General features: G+C 44.9%; 1 pseudogene across 1 annotated transcript; it reads left to right on the top strand.

Moving 5' to 3' along the window:
* Positions 1-1,833: 1,833 nt before the first annotated feature.
* LOC147885092 (FRIGIDA-like protein 3) lies at positions 1,834-4,348 on the top strand (annotated as a pseudogene). The gene is made up of 3 exons (XR_015543565.1): positions 1,834-3,007; positions 3,452-3,627; positions 3,741-4,348. The product of XR_015543565.1 is annotated as an FRIGIDA-like protein 3 (transcript).
* The last annotated feature ends 648 nt before the right edge of the window (positions 4,349-4,996 follow it).

The following is a 4,996-nucleotide window of genomic DNA, read 5'->3' as shown; positions in this document are numbered from 1 at the left end:
ATAAGTATATCTTCGATAAAAACATCCCTGCTCTTCAATCATCCTAGCTGGCTCTTTTGGTTGAATGAGGAGGCATGCAAGGCTAGGAGGTGCGGGATTGGGACCCCCCTACTCTGCACTCCTATGGTTGCGATGTGGCAGCATGTACACCTGTCCCCCCCCCCCTTCTCTCTCTCTCTCTCTCTCTCTCTCTCTCTCTCTCTCGCTATTATGTCCTCTCTTATCTCTCCCTCTCCCCCCCCGCTCTCTCTCTCTCTCTCTCTCTCTCTCTCTCATCTCCCTCTTCTCTATGTTCTCTCTCTCTCTCTCTCTCTCTCTCTCTCTCTCTCTCTCTCTCTCTCTCTCTCTTTCATCTCCCTCTTCTCTGTGTTCTCTCTCTCTCTCTCTCTCTCTCTCTCTCTCTCTCTCTCTCTCTCTCTCTCTCTCTACCTACTACCACATGGTAGTTCTCCACTGCCGCTGGCCGCCACATTAGTATGTTCGTGTGCAAGATGTAAGAGTCTGCTTGTCACCGCGGCTGCCACCTCAATCCCTCTGGCTGCATCAATCTGCTCATTGTTCCATGTGGCTCCTGCCCATTGCACTGCATTTGGTCGACTGTTCCTTGCGATCCCTCGCAGTGCCATGTGACATTTCAAGGTGCAAACCATCTTAATGGTTTTGGCATTCTGCACGTGCCACATCACCTACGTGCCTCTAAGGCCCACGTTGCCAATTGTGGTTGTGACATGGCCCCTGCATCTACTCCCCTGTCTGGAACGTGGTGCCTCTGTTCCCTACTCCGCTGGTCGATAGTGCCACATGGCACAATGCTCGCTCGCCCGCCTTTGGTTCGCTCGCGATAGTGCCACATGGGGCATGTGCAGCTGCCATGTCCTCTCTCCCTGAAGCTGCCTCCTCCTCCCCCAAACCTTTGCTTCTCTCATGACATGGTGTCGAACCTCCCACAAACCTCGTTTTGATGCCAGACCTCCCGTGAAGCTCTCTGCTATCATTTCTGGGATTAATGTCCTTTAGGAATAGAATAGATGATTTTATTTCTAGCTCAGATTTTCCAGGTCAATATTTCTAATATCATTAAATTATATTTTGCCTTAAAATGTAGCCCTTGTAAATAACCTCCTTGGCACAACTTTTGCCGATTTTTAAAGATTTTTTTTTATAGGAAAAAGAAAAAATTTTATTAACTAGTACAAAAAAGAATGTCAGCTAGAGAAGTTGTAATTACATGAGTCCTCTAAGGGCTAACACTGTAGGCTGTAGAACCAAATTTTGATGACTAAAATAATCCACAACATCTATAATGTTAACCTGAAGGATGCGAAAGAAATCTGATGGTAGCCTTAGATAGCAAAACACATCTGCATTCGGAAACTTCGAGAGATTCGAGACAATCACTCGGTGCAAGATACTCCAAAGAAGATACTATGTTTCTCTAAGCCCCACTTTATCACCTAAAAGTGCCATTTTCCATCGGAGGCACGTAGCTTTGGCGAGCGAACTATGAATTTTCCCCCACAACCCTAGAGACACAATGCATTGCCAAGAGGCATGTTTCAAAAGTGACGTGATAGAATGAGCAGAGAGACGAGAAAGGCTTCGAGTTGCATAGCCTATCCCTACTTAAAGGTTTTTTGGCCTACCTTCTGGGTAGCCTTAGCTTCTGCAAAGCAGAAATTAGGGATTTTTACATTTTTTTAAGGTCCATTTTTCCTATCGGACAAAGTGGCTTCTCTCTTCAATGCATACTTTAAAGTCTTTTTCTGACACTTCTAGCTCCAATTTTGGCTTCAGCCCCTCCAATTTTAACTCCTCTCTGCCAGTGCCACCATCTCCTCTAAACTCCACCATCTTCTTTGCTTGCAGTTCACCATAGCCACAAAGTTTCAATTGCTTTCGTGTGGAGGAGGAGGAGAGATGAGAGCTACTGATGCTCTCCATGTGCAATCGTGAAATTGAAGAGCACGTGTCGACCGCTGGGAGCGGCTTCATAAGGCCTTCTGTGAGCTTGAGAGCAAGAAGAATTCTCTCAACAAGATCGTCGGGAATTGGAAAGACGTTGATGAATATCTCAAGGAGATTGAGAAGAGTCTGCACAGGACTCTGGAAGAGTACAACGCCAAGGAGAAGGCCTTAGAGGCCAAGATAAGCAAGGCCCAAGCCACTCTTGAGAAGAGAGACGTGTAGGTCTCTGTAAGGGAGCACGCTTCGCTAGCTCGCATGCAGGAGTAGAAGGATGCTGCCATAGCTATGATTCTTGAGCAAAAGTGGAAGTGGTCGGAAGAGCGACAACGGTTGCATGCTGATACCAAGAAAGAACAGAGTGCCCAGGCAATGAACGGCTCCGTGTCGCAACCTATGGACGTAGATGTCAAGGCCACTACAGGAGACAGCGGCAATTCAGCCCTCGATTTTGCACTCAGCGGGCTTCTTCATAAGGGAACCAGCATGAAAGATAAGCCTAAAACAGAGGTGAAGCCTCGCCCTCAATTGAAATCTTTTTGCGAGAACATGGACTCGGACAAATTGCACAAGTTCATTGTAGAACATAGAAAAGATTTGAATGCTCGTAGTGCCGAGCTTCCTGTCGCAATTAAGTTTGCAAAGATTAGTATTGAAAGCCCTGGAAGGATATCATCCTTCGAACCAGAACGCCAGCCAAGGCGCTAAGAAGGATTTGACTCTCCCGGCCAATCGACGTGCATGTGTCATCTTACTGGAAGCCCTCGTAGAGTTGTTGATCCTATTTTGGGTGTTGAGCACCCTGGTGTCCCATCTGAGATTAAGAAGGTCGCCAAGCAAGTTGCTAACCTATGGAAATCCAAAATGAATTTGGAAGGTGATTTGGGCTCTAATTTCTCACTTAACGCTCAAAGCTTGCTCGCTACCTTTGGACTGGCATCCGACTACGATCAGGATGAGCTGTGCAAGCTTGTAATGATGATTGCAAGGCGCAAGCAAACATCGGCTCTTTGTCGTGCCCTTGGCCTTTTAGCGAAGGTCCTAGGTTCGTTTTCATTTCAGATTTTGATGTTCAGTTAAAACCACATACCTCTCAGCTCGCAGTTGCATGCGAGGCATAGGGCACAGCAGCAAATTAAAAATGAGCTTCACTGCAACATGGGCAAAAAGCATAGCACTCTCAAGTACCCTCACCGACAGGACTGGTTGCCAATGGAAAGATTACTCCTCTAAAAGCCGTCGTAGTGACCGTGAAAGGAAAGTTGGGAGTTGAGATGACAATTCATCACCCAATCGTTTTCATGTGCTCTTCATAGTGTGTGAATTCTAAGTTATCATGTTCTAGGTATGGACTCTGCACTCCATGCATGCCATGACTTGTTTTCCTTTGAAATCTTGGAAGGAGTTTTTCATCATCCTATCTGTGGGAGCTTTGCAGATCCGTTCGCTGTAGTTTTCCCGCTCCTGCATTGATTTATGTTCTTTGCAGATGTGGTTGAGAAATTGATTAAGGATGGCAAAACCATTGAAGCCTTTTTCTTTGCCAGTGCATTTGATCTTCTGGATCGGTTCCAACCGGCACCTTTACTTAAGACACACTTAAGAGATGCCAGAAAAGTAGCGCAGGCTACCCTCAAAAGTGGCCACAACTCTGTAGCAGCACAGGTATAGGAGTGACAACATGAAGATATACTCTATTATGTTTGTCCATCAAGGGTTTTTGTGTGTGTGAATCTAATGAATGCCGTTTTCTTACGTCTTTCTTCTGTCTTGAACAGAATGAGGCTAATCAAAAAGATCTGTCAGCGCTGAAAGCTGTCTTGAAGGCAATCAACGAATATAAGATTGAAGACAAATATCAACCGGCTACTCTTGAGAAGAGAATTGCACAGTTGGAAAAGGCTAAAGCAAACAAAAAGAGGTCAGCTACTGCTGCCAAAACACGGTAGGCTAGAAGGCCTCGAACTAACAATGCTCCCAGTGGCACTGCTGGTGCAGCTTCCGAAAAACCATTTTTCCGTGGATCTGATAGGGTTCTCAATACGGTGCATCTTCATATGGTGCAAGAGCCCAATGATCACCGCTCATTGGGTACTTATAGTTCTGCTTACGGTGGGGGAAACAGATGCCCTGTTTCTCTTTCAAGCTTGTACTTATATCCCTCTGATGGGCTTGGCTCCCTTGGCTATGAATCCTCTGCTCTCGTCAATCCCTCGAGTTCATATGGTGGCTATAACTATGGGTCAAGATTAGGATCAGGCCTAGGAATGGAACCATCTGGTCTCCAGTCGTATTTGCACTAGATGTAAGCTGAGAACTATCTTCATCTAATCTTATCTGAGAATTCAGGGTGATTTCATGTATAGACCCTCAGATAAATGGAACAACTGCTATTTTTGGGATAATGGTTTATATGTATATGGCGTACCGTATTCAATGTTTATTGATCCTTCCTTCTGCTTGTTCTCCAGGGAGTTACTCAGTTTTGTTGTACAAGCTTGTCTTGGGTTTTATCTACTATCAACCGAAGTGGCTACTAGATTTTGGTGATCAAGCATAATCTCTCTTAACAAGCTTGTGGGACAAATGCAACCACTAAAGGAAGTAATATGGGATAGTCAATGGCTGCAACTTTAAGCTAGATCTTTTTCTAGGAATATTAGTAACCTGGAACGTCAATATTTGGCTGTCACCCCAGCCTTGAAATTTTTAGGGTGCAGTTTAGGGAAGTCCAGTACATGATAGTGTGACTGGTTTTCTGGATCATGTTTTTGATAGTGTTTGTAGAGTGAAGGGTTCCACTTCTTGGAGTCCGCAACATGCATTCCTTTGTGCACACACATCAGCCATGAAGAATACTGCACTATTTTCAGGTCTTTGAAGGCTTTGATGGAGTGTTTATTATAAAAATAGTGGCTGCAAGGCATTATCACAGCTATTGTGTGACATGTATTGCCATATGTATTCCTGTCATCTGCAACATAGGTGTTTGATCATGTTGCAGCAATCAATTTTTTAGTTAGGTTTTTGTTAC

This window comes from Dipteris shenzhenensis, chromosome 26 (genome assembly GCF_047967505.1).
Source record: "Dipteris shenzhenensis isolate YYH24624 ecotype China chromosome 26, Dip_SZ_1.0, whole genome shotgun sequence".
Lineage (NCBI taxonomy): Eukaryota > Viridiplantae > Streptophyta > Polypodiopsida > Gleicheniales > Dipteridaceae > Dipteris > Dipteris shenzhenensis.
Note: the sequence above shows the minus strand (reverse complement) of the source record. Positions and strands in the feature narration are given on the sequence as shown.